Source organism: Panulirus ornatus, chromosome 2, assembly GCF_036320965.1.
Source record: "Panulirus ornatus isolate Po-2019 chromosome 2, ASM3632096v1, whole genome shotgun sequence".
In the NCBI taxonomy this organism is placed as follows: Eukaryota; Metazoa; Arthropoda; class Malacostraca; order Decapoda; family Palinuridae; genus Panulirus; species Panulirus ornatus.
The window spans coordinates 82,617,211-82,631,453 of record NC_092225.1 but is presented as its reverse complement, the minus strand read 5'-3'; the positions used below and the strand labels follow the sequence as shown (position 1 = coordinate 82,631,453).

Sequence of the window (14,243 nt, the reverse complement as noted above, 5' to 3'; positions counted from 1 at the left end):
TCTCAGTGCAAGTTTTGCCAATATGTTCTAAATTCTAAAGTCAGTGATCTACCTGAGAGATTATACTCTAATAAGAAAATGCAAAACAAATACAAAAGAATTATCTGTTGCTTGACAGTCTGTGCTATCCTTTCAACCTATCATGAATATTTTTCAGACCCAAGTGACTCAAATGCACATGTCATCATCCATGGCTAAGCACATGTCAGTACTAATTTGTGGCCATCTGTGTAGTCTACGCAAAAACATACACACATATATACATACATTATGTGACATTCATTTTTTCATTTCATTTCAAGCTAGAAGTTTCAGTTTTCTTAATTGTTTCTTACATTTTTCATATGTATATATATGTATATGTGTGTGTGTGTGTGTGTATATGTGCGTGTGTATGTGTATGTATGTGTATATGTATATATATATGTATTATCCCTGGGGATAGGGGTGAAAGAATACTTCCCATGCATTCCTCGCGTGTCGTAGAAGGCGACTAGAGGGGACGGGAGCGGGGGGCAAGAAATCCTCCCCTCCTTGTATTTTTTTTTAACTTTCTAAAATGGGAAACAGAAGAAGGAGTCACGCGGGGAGTGCTCATCCTCCTCGAAGGCTCAGATTGGGGTGTCTAAATGTGTGTGGATGTAACCAAGATGTGAAAAAAGGAGAGATAGGTAGTATGTTTGAGGAAAGGAACCTGGATGTTTTGGCTCTGAGTGAAACGAAGCTCAAGGGTAAAGGGGAAGAGTGGTTTGGGAATGTCTTGGGAGTAAAGTCAGGGGTTAGTGACAGGACAAGAGCAAGGGAAGGAGTAGCAGTACTCCTGAAACAGGAGTTGTGGGAGTATGTGATAGAATGTAAGAAAGTAAATTCTCGATTAATATGGGTAAAACTGAAAGTTGATGGAGAGAGATGGGTGATTATTGGTGCATATGCACCTGGGCATGAGAAGAAAGATCATGAGAGGCAAGTGTTTTGGGAGCAGCTGAATGAGTGTGTTAGTGGTTTTGATGCACGAGACCGGGTTATAGTGATGGGTGATTTGAATGCAAAGGTGAGTAATGTGGCAGTTGAGGGAATAATTGGTATACATGGGGTGTTCAGTGTTGTAAATGGAAATGGTGAAGAGCTTGTAGATTTATGTGCTGAAAAAGGACTGGTGATTGGGAATACCTGGTTTAAAAAGCGAGATATACATAAGTATACGTATGTAAGTAGGAGAGATGGCCAGAGAGCGTTACTGGATTACGTGTTAATTGACAGGCGCGCGAAAGAGAGACTTTTGGATGTTAATGTGCTGAGAGGTGCAACTGGAGGGATGTCTGATCATTATCTTGTGCAGGCTAAGGTGAAGATTTGTATGGGTTTTCAGAAAAGAAGAGTGATTGTTGGGGTGAAGAGGGTGGTGAGAGTAAGTGAGCTTGGGAAGGAGACTTGTGTGAGGAAGTACCAGGAGAGACTGAGTACAGAATGGAAAAAGGTGAGAACAATGGAAGTAAGGGGAGTGGGGGAGGAATGGGATGTATTTAGGGAATCAGTGATGGATTGCGCAAAAGATGATTGTGGCATAAGAGGGGTGGGAGGTGGGTTAATTAGAAAGGGTAGTGAGTGGTGGGATGAAGAAGTAAGATTATTAGTGAAAGAGAAGAGAGAGGCATTTGGATGATTTTTGCAGGGAAAAAATGCAATTGAGTGGGAGATGTATAAAAGAAAGAGACAGGAGGTCAAGAGAAAGGTGCAAGAGGTGAAAAAGAGGGCAAAGAGTTGGGGTGAGAGAGTATCATTAAATATTAGGAGAATAAAAAAATATTCTGGAAGGAGGTAAATAAAATGCGTAAGACAAGGGAGCAAATGGGAACTTCAGTGAAGGGCGCAAATGGGGAGGTGATAACAAGTAGTGGTGATGTGAGAAGGAGATGGAGTGAGTATTTTGAAGGTTTGTTGAATGTGTTTGATGATAGAGTGGCAGATATAGGGTGTTTTGGTCGAGGTGGTGTGCAAAGTGAGAGGGTTAGGGAAAATGATTTGGTAAACAGAGAAGAGGTAGTAAAAGCTTTGCGGAAGATGAAAGCCGGCAAGGCAGCAGGTTAGGATGGTTTTGCAGTGGAATTTATTAAAAAAAGGGGTAGGAAGAGAGGAAAGTTATCGGTTCTTAGTGAATGTCAGTTTGCGGCAAGGATGCGTGATGTATCCATGGTTGTTTAATTTGTTTATGGATGGGGTTGTTAGGGAGGTGAATGCAGGAGTTTTGGAGAGAGGGGCAAGTATGCAGTCTATTGTAGATGAGAGGGCTATGGAATTGAGTCAGTTGTTGTTCGCTGATGATACAGCACTGGTGGCTGATTTGGTTGAGAAACTGCAGAAGCTGGTGACTGAGTTTGGTAAAGTGTGTGAAAGAAGAAAGCTGAGAGTAAATGTGAATAAGAGCAAGGTCATTAGTTTCAGTAGGGTTAAGGGACAAGTAAATTGGGAGGTGAGTTTAAATGGAGAAAAACTGGAGGATGTGAAGTGTTTTAGATATCTGGGAGTGGATTTGGTATAAATATGTACTTGTGTAAATACGTATATGTATGTATACGGTGAAAGGTATTGGTATGTATAGGTGTGTGTGTGTGTGTGTGTTTATGTATATTCATGTGTATGTGGGTGGGTTGGGTCATTCTTTCATCTGTTTCCTTGCACTACCTCACTATCATGGGAGACAGTGACAAAGTATAATAAGTAATAAAATCAATAAAATAATCCAAAATAACACAGAGCCACATATCTTTCAGAGACTTTCCCTGGCCACTTCCTATACCCTGGTCTGGCCCACTGAAAGGATGTCATCTCCTGTGTCTAATAAATATTCAGAACACCTTTCACAAAGCATGTCTATCAACCCTATAACACACTTTCTCAAAATCCATATATGCCACATGCAAGTCCTGTTTCTTTGAGCATTTCTCACATACACTCTTCACAGCAAACACCTGATCCACACATCCTCTACCACTGCTGATGCTATATAATGTGCCAACCCAATATGAAGCTCTGTGAATGCCATAACCCAGTCAATCACCAATCTCCCAAACAACTTTACAGCTATATTCAATGAACTTGCATCTCTGTAATTTGAACATGCACTTTTGTTTCCCTAGCCTTTGTATGGTAACATACAAGCATTCTGCCAATAGTCAGGAACCTCACCAAGTGAAAATCCAAACTAACCAAACCTTCCCTAAGAAATTCAACTGCTGTATATTCCACTCTGGCCATTTTGCTACACCCCATCTTACACAAAGACTTGACTATCTATTACTATTTTCACCAAATCATTTGCCATGACTCTCACTTCACATACCTCCATGTCTAAAACATCCCATATCAACCACTCTATAATCTAACACATTAAACAACCTTTCAAAACAATCACTCCATCTCCTCTTCATTTCATTTCTACCTGTTACCATTTCCTCATTTACCCCTTTCACCAATGTTCTCATTTGTTCTCTTGTTTTCCTAGCACTAATAACCTCTTGCCAAAATATTTTTTTATACTCTCGAAAGTTTGCTGATACTCTATCACCTTAATTCTCATCTGCTTCTTTTCTGTCAGCCCCTGTACATTTCACTTGACCTCTTTCTACTTTCTCATGTACACCCAATAAAAGAATTATTTGGCACCCTCACAGTGTGATACAATATGACACACCACACGAGAATTTAAAAAAAAAATCACTTGAGGTATGGTGCATGGTTGTCATCCCTGGCCAGCTGAATTGAGTTACTCCGTAGCTTGTGACTGGTATAACATTTTACAGTGACTCTACACATAGATTGTGCTTCATGATTCAATGTTACCAATACAGCAGGAACCCCTTGCTGCTTGACCACAGTTTAACCTAATTGTCATGGTTTTCATCTCATCTAACACAGCTATGATTTGAAGTAAACATTATGGTTTCTACTGTTCACTCTGAAGCTCAGCTCAATGCAGGTCACACCAGTTCTAATTCCATGATATTCGGTACAATGTATTCAGATAATGAACTTCCCGCGGTAAAAATCTATGCTAATACTAACATTGTTTGTCTCACATGAATTTCCCCACCAATGACACCCTTGTGGACATATTAATTTTTTTTTTTTTCCCGCTGTCTCCCGCGTTTGCGAGGTAGCGCAAGGAAACAGACGAAAGAAATGGCCCAACCCACCCCCATACACATGTATATACATACGTCCACACACGCAAATATACATACCTACACAGCTTTCTATGGTTTACCCCAGACGCTTCACATGCCCTGATTCCATCCACTGACAGCACGTCAACCCCAGTATACCACATCGATCCAATTCACTTCATTCCTTGCCCTCCTTTCACCCTCCTGCATGTTCAGGCCCCGATCACTCAAAATCTTTTTCACTCCATCCTTCCACCTCCAATTTGGTCTCCCACTTCTCCTCGTTCCCTCCACCTCCGACACATATATCCTCTTGGTCAATCTTTCCTCACTCATTCTCTCCATGTGCCCAAACCATTTCAAAACACCCTCTTCTGCTCTCTCAACCACGCTCTTTTTATTTCCACACATCTCTCTTACCCTTACGTTACTTACTCGATCAAACCACCTCACACCACACATTGTCCTCAAACATCTCATTTCCAGCACATCCATCCTCCTGCGCACAACTCTATCCATAGCCCACGCCTCGCAACCATACAACATTGTTGGAACCACTATTCCTTCAAACATACTCATTTTTGCTTTCCGAGATAATGTTCTCGACTTCCACACATTCTTCAGGGCTCCCAGAATTTTCGCCCCCTCCCCCATCCTATGATCCACTTCCGCTTCCATGGTTCCATCCGCTGCCAGATCCACTCCCAGATATCTAAAACACTCTACTTCCTCCAGTTTTTCTCCATTCAAACTCACCTCCCAATTGACTTGACCCTCAACCCTACTGTACCTAATAACCTTGCTCTTATTCACATTTTCTCTTAACTTTCTTCTTTCACACACTTTACCAAACTCAGTCACCAGCTTCTGCAGTTTCTCACATGAATCAGCCACCAGCGCTGTATCATCAGAGAACAACAACTGACTCACTTCCCAAGCTCTCTCATCCCCAACAGACTTCATACTTGCCCCTCTTTCCAAAACTCTTGCATTCACCTCCCTAACAATCCCATCCATAAACAAATCAAACAACCATGGAGACATCACACACCCCTGCCGCAAACCTACATTCACTGAGAACCAATCACTTTCCTCTCTTCCTACACGCACACATGCCTTACATCCTCGATAAAAACTTTTCACTGCTTCTAACAACTTGCCTCCCACACCATATATTCTTAATACTTTCCACAGAGCATCTCTATCAACTCTATCATATGCCTTCTCCAGATCCATAAATGCTACATACAAATCCATTTGCTTTTCTAAGTATTTCTCACATACATTCTTCAAAGCAAACACCTGATCCACACATCCTCTACCACTTCTGAAACCACACTGCTCTTCCCCAGTCTGATGCTCTGTACATGCCTTCACCCTCTCAATCAATACCCTCCCATATAATTTACCAGGAATACTCAACAAACTTATACCTCTGTAATTTGAGCACTCACTCTTATCCCCTTTGCCTTTGTACAATGGCATTATGCACGCATTCTGCCAATCCTCAGGCACCTCACCATGAGTCATACATACATTGAATAACCTTACCAACCAGTCAACAATACAGTCACCCCCTTTTTTAATAAATTCCACTGCAATTAATTTCATACTAAAGAAATATCATACCTCGTTTCATGATTCATTCCCTGATCAATAATCACATTCGTACTGTGCTTCATGTTATATCATTAATGCAATACACAAATATTCGGTGTTCTTTCCACATGTGGTCATATATTACTGGATGTTTAAATATTTTCCATCATCTACACTTTGTAATGATGTGGGTTTATGTTGTTATGTTGTTGCATCTCATTACGTAAGAAATCCCTATATGGCATCCCGATATGTTGGTTGTCATGAAAACACTAATACATATTGTGGGTTTGAATTATTATACTAAAAAGAGTAATGCTATGCCATTTAAAGGCTTTTGTACTAATACTCTATGTTTTTTTTTTTTTTTTTTTTTTTATACTTTGTCGCTGTCTCCCGCGTTTGCGAGGTAGCGCAAGGAAACAGACGAAAGAAATGGCCCAACCCCCCCCCCCCATACACATGTACATACACACGTCCAGACACGCAAATATACATACCTACACAGCTTTCCATGGTTTACCCCAGACGCTTCACATGCCTTGCTTCAATCCACTGACAGCACGTCAACCCCTGTATACCACATGACTCCAATTCACTCTATTTCTTGCCCTCCGTTCACCCTCCTGCATGTTCAGGCCCCGATCACACAAAATCTTTTTCACTCCATCTTTCCACCTCCAATTTGGTCTCCCTCTTCTCCTCGTTCCCTCCACCTCCGACACATATATCCTCTTGGTCAATCTCTCCTCACTCATTCTCTCCATGTGCCCAAACCATTTCAAAACACCCTCTTCTGCTCTCTCGACCACGCTCTTTTTATTTCCACACATCTCTCTTACCCTTACGTTACTTACTCGATCAAACCACCTCACACCACACATTGTCCTCAAACATCTCATTTCCAGCACATCCATCCTCCTGCGCACATCTCTATCCATAGCCCACGCCTCGCAACCATACAGCATTGTTGGAACCACTATTCCCTCAAACATACCCATTTTTGCTTTCCGAGATAATGTTCTCGACTTCCACACATTTTTCAAGGCTCCCAAAATTTTCGCCCCCTCCCCCACCCTATGATCCACTTCCGCTTCCATGGTTCCATCCGCTGACAGATCCACTCCCAGATATCTAAAACACTTCACTTCCTCCAGTTTTTCTCCATTCAAACTCACCTCCCAATTGACTTGACCCTCACCCCTACTGTACCTAATAACCTTGCTCTTATTCACATTTACTCTCAACTTTCTTCTTCCACACACTTTACCAAACTCAGTCACCAGCTTCTGCAGTTTCTCACATGAATCAGCCACCAGCGCTGTATCATCAGCGAACAACAATTGACTCACTTCCCAAGCTCTCTCATCCCCAACAGACTTCATACTTGCCCCTCTTTCCAGGACTCTTGCATTTACCTCCTTTACAACCCCATCCATAAACAAATTAAACAACCATGGAGACATCACACACCCCTGCCGCAAACCTACATTCACTGAGAACCAATCACTTTCCTCTCTTCCTACACGTACACATGCCTTACATCCTCGATAAAAACTTTTCACTGCTTCTAACAACTTGCCTCCCACACCATATATTCTTAATACCTTCCACAGAGCATCTCTATCAACTCTATCATATGCCTTCTCCAGATCCATAAATGCTACATACAAATCCATTTGCTTTTCTAAGTATTTCTCACATACATTCTTCAAAGCAAACACCTGATCCACACATCCTCTACCACTTCTGAAACCGCACTGCTCTTCCCCAATCTGATGCTCTGTACATGCCTTCACCCTCTCAATCAATACCCTCCCATATAATTTACCAGGAATACTCAACAAACTTATACCTCTGTAATTTGAGCACTCACTCACTCTATGTATTCGCGTTTAATAACTTAAATACAACACGAGGCTACAGAAAACATCATAGTACTTTCACACATGCATACACACATATACAGAGAGAGACAAGGGTACCAACCACACTAGTGATCACTGCAGAATGTATCAGAACAAAGGGTGCCAAATAATTTTTAAGAGCGTGTACATCTCCCAGTCACTTAAACTCCCTCCCTACAAATGATGCCCATACATCTCTATTTTCTCTTTCACTAACAAAATAACTTCCTTATGCCATCATTCACTACTCTTTCTAACTTCTAACCTGTCCATCTTGCATCTTCCACATGCCACAAACCTCCTTCAATCATGTAAGCAATGCTTCCCTAAATACCTCTCATTTTTCACCCACTACTCTAGATTTATTTGCTTCAACCTTTTGCAATTCAACAGTAAATCTCTCCAGGTATCTCTTCACACAAGCCTCTTGCTTCCCAAACCAATTCCTATTTTACTAAGGCCTCAACAAACTTTGAGTTTGCCTTCACTAAGTAACAATCAGAAATCCAACCAGCTGCTCTGAGTCTCTCCTTTGCACACTTATCCATTACTTTATAAACCAATAATGCCTGTTTTCCATCACCCCTACTCACCCACATTTACTTCTGTATATCCTCTCTTTAAACCAGGTATTCCAAGTCACCAGTTCTTTTCAGCACACAACTTCACAAACTGTTCATCATTTGTATTCACAAAATTGGGTACCCCATGTCTCATACATGTACCCTAAACCGCTACATTAACCATTTTTGCATAAAATCATCAATCATTAATACTCAATCCATTCCTTCAAACCTTCTGACATATTTACTAAGCTCCTCCCAAACACTTGCTCTCTTCCTTAGTCCCCCCTCCCTTAAAACACTTTCATTCTTACCCACATCAGTCTGGAGCACATTTCCTTTGATTCTTACACATTTCTGCAACTCCTTCAGCAGCAGAACTACCCCTCAATTAGCTCTTGCCCTCATACTAGCCTCCGACTTTACCCCTACCCCTTGCTTAGCTCCTCCCCTCATACTAGCCTCCAACTTTACCCCTAAGACATTCCCAAACCATTCTTACCTCTTCCCACTTAGCTCTGTTATAATCTTGAGCTAGAATGCTCTGTTATAATCTTGAGCTAGAATAGCAAGGTTCCTCACCTTAAAGATACTATATATCTCTTACTTTTCATTATAGTTACATCTATACAAATTCAGACACCCTAGCTTGCTGTAACCACTCTCAGTAGGGTGTCAAGTTTAATCTCTTTTTGTCCTCAAAATGCATAGTTTAAGGACTGGTTTCATGGACAACTGAATTAAGCTGTGGATTATGCTATATAAATATCGACTTTTAATATATTCATGATGCCTAAGCCTTAGTACACACAAAAGTTCAGAAAAAAAGTTGATGATCCTGCACAGAAAAATCAGATTATGAAAAAAGAAAGGTAGTGGCGAGAATATATCTCAGTGCAAGTTTTGCCAATATGTTCTAAATTCTAAAGTCAGTGATCTACCTGAGAGATTATACTCTAATAAGAAAATGCAAAACAAATACAAAAGAATTATCTGTTGCTTGACAGTCTGTGCTATCCTTTCAACCTATCATGAATATTTTTCAGACCCAAGTGACTCAAATGCACATGTCATCATCCATGGCTAAGCACATGTCAGTACTAATTTGTGGCCATCTGTGTAGTCTACGCAAAAACATACACACATATATACATACATTATGTGACATTCATTTTTTCATTTCATTTCAAGCTAGAAGTTTCAGTTTTCTTAATTGTTTCTTACATTTTTCATATGTATATATATGTATATGTGTGTGTGTGTGTGTGTGTGTATATATGTGCGTGTGTATGTGTATGTATGTGTATATGTATATATATATGTATTATCCCTGGGGATAGGGGTGAAAGAATACTTCCCATGCATTCCTCGCGTGTCGTAGAAGGCGACTAGAGGGGACGGGAGCGGGGGGCCAGAAATCCTCCCCTCCTTGTATTTTTTTTTATCTTTCTAAAATGGGAAACAGAAGAAGGAGTCACGCGGGGAGTGCTCATCCTCCTCGAAGGCTCAGATTGGGGTGTCTAAATGTGTGTGGATGTAACCAAGATGTGAAAAAAGGAGAGATAGGTAGTATGTTTGAGGAAAGGAACCTGGATGTTTTGGCTCTGAGTGAAACGAAGCTCAAGGGTAAAGGGGAAGAGTGGTTTGGGAATGTCTTGGGAGTAAAGTCAGGGGTTAGTGAGAGGACAAGAGCAAGGGAAGGAGTAGCAGTACTCCTGAAACAGGAGTTGTGGGAGTATGTGATAGAATGTAAGAAAGTAAATTCTCGATTAATATGGGTAAAACTGAAAGTTGATGGAGAGAGATGGGTGATTATTGGTGCATATGCACCTGGGCATGAGAAGAAAGATCATGAGAGGCAAGTGTTTTGGGAGCAGCTGAATGAGTGTGTTAGTGGTTTTGATGCACGAGACCGGGTTATAGTGATGGGTGATTTGAATGCAAAGGTGAGTAATGTGGCAGTTGAGGGAATAATTGGTATACATGGGGTGTTCAGTGTTGTAAATGGAAATGGTGAACAGCTTGTAGATTTATGTGCTGAAAAAGGACTGGTGATTGGGAATACCTGGTTTAAAAAGCGAGATATACATAAGTATACGTATGTAAGTAGGAGAGATGGCCAGAGAGCGTTACTGGATTACGTGTTAATTGACAGGCGCGCGAAAGAGAGACTTTTGGATGTTAATGTGCTGAGAGGTGCAACTGGAGGGATGTCTGATCATTATCTTGTGGAAGCTAAGGTGAAGATTTGTATGGGTTTTCAGAAAAGAAGAGTGATTGTTGGGGTGAAGAGGGTGGTGAGAGTAAGTGAGCTTGGGAAGGAGACTTGTGTGAGGAAGTACCAGGAGAGACTGAGTACAGAATGGAAAAAGGTGAGAACAATGGAAGTAAGGGAAGTGGGGGAGGAATGGGATGTATTTAGGGAATCAGTGATGGATTGCGCAAAAGATGATTGTGGCATAAGAGGAGTGGGAGATGGGTTAATTAGAAAGGGTAGTGAGTGGTGGGATGAAGAAGTAAGATTATTAGTGAAAGAGAAGAGAGAGGCATTTGGATGATTTTTGCAGGGAAAAAATGCAATTGAGTGGGAGATGTATAAAAGAAAGAGACAGGAGGTCAAGAGAAAGGTGCAAGAGGTGAAAAAGAGGGCAAAGAGTTGGGGTGAGAGAGTATCATTAAATATTAGGAGAATAAAAAAATATTCTGGAAGGAGGTAAATAAAATGCGTAAGACAAGGGAGCAAATGGGAACTTCAGTGAAGGGCGCAAATGGGGAGGTGATAACAAGTAGTGGTGATGTGAGAAGGAGATGGAGTGAGTATTTTGAAGGTTGGTTGAATGTGTTTGATGATAGAGTGGCAGATATAGGGTGTTTTGGTCGAGGTGGTGTGCAAAGTGAGAGGGTTAGGGAAAATGATTTGGTAAACAGAGAAGAGGTAGTAAAAGCTTTGCGGAAGATGAAAGCCGGCAAGGCAGCAGGTTAGGATGGTTTTGCAGTGGAATTTATTAAAAAAGGGGGTGACTGTATTATTGACTGGTTGGTAAGGTTATTTAATGTATGTATGACTCATGGTGAGGTGCCTGAGGATTGGCGGAATGCGTGCATAGTGCCATTGTACAAAGGCAAAGGGGATAAGAGTGAGTGCTCAAATTACAGAGGTATAAGTTTGTTGAGTATTCCTGGTAAATTATATGGGAGGGTATTGAGAGGGTGAAGGCATATACAGAGCATCAGATTGGGGAAGAGCAGTGTGGTTTCAGAAGTGGTAGAGGATGTGTGGATTAGGTGTTTGCTTTGAAGAATGTATGTGAGAAATACTTAGAAAAGCAAATGGATTTGTATGTAGCATTTATGGATCTGGAGAAGGCATATGATAGAGTTGATAGAGATGCTCTGTGGAAGGTATTAAGAATATATGGTGTGGGAGGCAAGTTGTTAGAAGCAGTGAAAAGTTTTTATCGAGGATGTAAGGCATGTGTACGTGTAGGAAGAGAGGAAAGTGATTGGTTCTCAGTGAATGTAGGTTTGTGGCAGGGGTGTGTGTGATGTCTCTATGGTTGTTTAATATGTTTATGGATGGGGTTGTTAGGGAGGTAAATGCAAGAGTTTTGGAAAGAGGGGCAAGTATGAAGTCTGTTGGGGATGAGAGAGCTTGGGAAGTGAGTCTGTTGTTGTTCGCTGATGATACAGCGCTGGTGGCTGATTCATGTGAGAAACTGCAGAAGCTGGTGACTGAGTTTGGTAAAGTGTGTGAAAGAAGAAAGTTAAGAGTAAATGTGAATAAGAGCAAGGTTATTAGGTACAGTAGGGTTGAGGGTCAAGTCAATTGGGAGGTAAGTTTGAATGGAGAAAAACTGGAGGAAGTAAAGTGTTTTAAATATCTTGGAGTGGATCTGGCAGCGGATGGAACCATGGAAGCGGAAGTGGATCATAGGGTGGGGGAGGGGGCGAAAATCCTGGGAGCCTTGAAGAATGTGTGGAAGTCGAGAACATTATCTCGGAAAGCAAAAATGGGTATGTTTGAAGGAATAGTGGTTCCAACAATGTTGTATGGTTGCGAGGCGTGGGCTCTGGATAGAGTTGTGCGTAGGAGGATGGATGTGCTGGAAATGAGATGTTTGAGGACAATGTGTGGTGTGAGGTGGTTTGATCGAGTAAGTAACGTAAAGGTAAGAGAGATGTGTGGAAATAAAAAGAGCGTGGTTGAGAGAGCAGAAGAGGGTGTTTTGAAATGGTTTGGGCACATGGAGAGAATGAGTGAGGAAAGATTGACCAAGAGGATATATGTGTCGGAGGTGGAGGGAACGAGGAGAAGTGGGAGACCAAATTGGAGGTGGAAAGATGGAGTGAAAAAGATTTTGTGTGATCAGGGCCTGAACATGCAGGAGGGTGAAAGGAGGGCAAGGTATAGAGTGAATTGGATCGATGTGGTATACCGGGGTTGACGTGCTGTCAGTGGATTGAATCAGGGCATGTGAAGCGTCTGGGGTAAACCATGGGAAGCTGTGTTGGCATGTATATTTGAGTGTGTGGACGTGTATGTATATACATGTGTATGGGGGTGGGTTGGGCCATTTCTTTCGTCTGTTTCCTTGCGCTACCTCGCAAACGCGGGAGACAGCGACAAAGCAAAAAAAAATATATACATACACGCCCACACACGCACATATACATACCTATACATTTCAATGTATACATACATATACATACACAGACAAATACATATATACACATGTACATACTCATACTTGCTGCCCTCAGCCATTCCCGTCGCCACCCCACCACATATGAAATGGTACCCCGCTCCCCCCACATGCGCACGAGGTAGCACAAGGAAAAGACAACAAAGGCCACATACATTCACACTCAGTCTCTAACTGTCATGTGTAATGCACAGAAACATAGCTCCCTTTCCACATCCGGGACCCACAAAACTTTCCACGGTTTACCCCAGACACTTCACATGCCCTGCTTCAATCCGCTGACAGCGCTTCCACCCAGGTATACCACATTGTTCCAATTCACTCTATTCCCTGCACGCCTTTCACCCTCCTGCATGTTCAGGCCCCGATCACTCAAAATCTTTTTCACTCCATCCTTCAACCTCCAATTTGTTCTCCCACTTCTCCTCGTTCCCTCCACCTCTGACACATATATCCTCTTTGTCAATCTTTCCTCACTCATTCTCTCCATGTGAACAAACCATTTCAATACACCCTTTTCTGCTCTCTCAACCACACTCTTTATATTACCACACATCTCTCTTACCCTTTCATTACTTACTCAATCAAACCACCTCACACCACATACTGTCCTCCAACATTTCATTTCCAACACATCCACCCTCTTCCGTACAATCCTATCTACAGATTTACACGTATATAAAGAGCATAACATAAATCACTGGAAAGAGTAAAATCATAATGTACCTGCCAGATGAAATGTGCTTACACTGTAGCATAAAGAGAGATACATTGAAGTGAAGCGAAGATTTTTCAAAAGTACATAACATCTGAAAAAAATTTAACAAGAGTATGACCATTAAGCTTTGACAGAAAAAAACCCTCATCACTATGTCTCACCATAAGGAATTTCTGTTTATGCTTCTTTCCAGTGACTATCTTCGTTGCATCAGCAATAATTTTTTTCTAACTGAAAGCCATAATGAGGGTTCTTAAAACAAATTGATAGCACCAGGCCGTATAAATGCATCAACAACACTGCCAGGTGGGTGCAGTCATTATCAACATGATTTGTAGCCATCTGTAGTATTTTAAGAAGTCACCTAGAAGTTTTCCTGTGAACAATTCTCAACTTTCATTACGGGCTTATGGGAACATGTGCTTCAGTTTATGAATTTTCAATTTCCAGGAGATATTTGCAGAATGGAATCCCTTTTGGAGATTAGGGTCTACCTGTAAAGTATATAATTTGTATCACAAAAAACTTTTAGATGGTAAAAAAATTAATAGAACTTTCTTTTTCAGAAAGTGCTGCACTGAGGGAACATT

At 41.4% G+C, this 14,243-nt stretch overlaps 1 protein-coding gene across 2 annotated transcripts in view; it reads right to left on the bottom strand.

The window, feature by feature from the left end:
• The window catches only part of LOC139757783 (uncharacterized), a 151,647-nt gene that overhangs the window by 68,298 nt on the left and 69,106 nt on the right, over positions 1–14,243 (bottom strand). The gene's annotated exons all lie outside the window — the stretch shown is intronic.